Consider the following 1330-nt stretch of genomic DNA (forward strand, 5'->3'; position numbering starts at 1 on the left):
GAGCCCCAGTTCATTAATCTCTTTTTCCCCCTTGAAAATCTGTTTTAATTGTCCCATTGCCACAGTGCTTGTCAAAGGCAGTTCTGATTAATCTCCTTTGTCAGTGTGTCCTTTGCCATTCCCTATCACTCCTCCCTGAGAGAGATTTCATCCTGATTTATAAGGAAAAGGGGACAGCGTATTCTCTTAGCTACTTTATGCTGAAAAGGGACACTGTAGGTTTTAGGGTGAAGATCTTCTCTCACTACTCTAAAGGGCCCCTTTGGCAATAGGAAACACATACACTATTGTGGAGATTGATTTTGGACTTTAGATGCACTGTTATCAATTATGCTTAGCCATACATGTTGATATCCTTGAAGATGCATCATGGAACTGTTGTAGCCTAGAAGACACAAGTATAACTAACAAGTTAAAAGTACATGAGTCAAAAATTAAAAGCAATCATATTCCAAGTAGAGGTTCTAACAGTGGCACAAATCAAGTTACAGAGGAAAGGTAGTTCTTAAAATAAAAGGCTTATTGACTAACACTTTGTCTATTATAGTATAAAGGTTAGGAACCACAAGATGTAGAGGCACAACTATGTCATTTATTGTTCTTAAGTCCTGGACCAAATTCCATCTACCACTGGGTTGTTTTAGAGCTCGGAAGTCTGCATGCAAGGCAGAGGTGAAGTAAGGAACTGCTTATGAGGTTTTCCATCAATTCCAACAACTAAGAAATAGTGAGAAGAGTTGGGACCTCAGAAGACTTATAGGACCAAATAATAGGCTCTTGTGTCCAGGAGAAAATGAATATACTTACCAGTAATGTTAAAGCTTACCCACTACTCTTCTGGGAAGATCTGAATCATTGAAGCACCACCTTTGTTTCCACCTGGGAGCTGAGGCCTGTCAGTCCTGTCTGCCATGAGGACCTGATGTGGGCCACCCTTGGCTATGTGTCCTTCAAATCCACACTTAAAGCAAGTGGGTGGAAGCTTCCTCTCTACATTGCCTATCTGTGGCTCTTGTCTGTGACACTGTCTACTGAAGTGGCCCAGCTTGCCACAGTGGAAGCAATTCTGACCTGCTTTATTACCTTTGGGTGGCATTGTTTATGAGTAAGACTTCCTTCTCCTGACACAGGCCTAAACTGGCAACAATAGCTGCCCCAATAATTTTGGTCATTCTCTGGTCTTTTCTTTTCCATTTAGATCCCAGTTGTTAAAAGAGGGAAAAATTTAAACACATATATAACAAATAATTTTGAACAATATAATATTTTAAGTTTAAGGCTAGAAATATTAACAATATGATCATTTCCAATCCAGAGATACATGTTCCAA

Source organism: Elephantulus edwardii, unplaced genomic scaffold (assembly GCF_000299155.1).
Source record: "Elephantulus edwardii isolate Elephantulus edwardi_28Jun2011 unplaced genomic scaffold, EleEdw1.0 scaffold00455, whole genome shotgun sequence".
Classification (NCBI taxonomy): domain Eukaryota; kingdom Metazoa; phylum Chordata; class Mammalia; order Macroscelidea; family Macroscelididae; genus Elephantulus; species Elephantulus edwardii.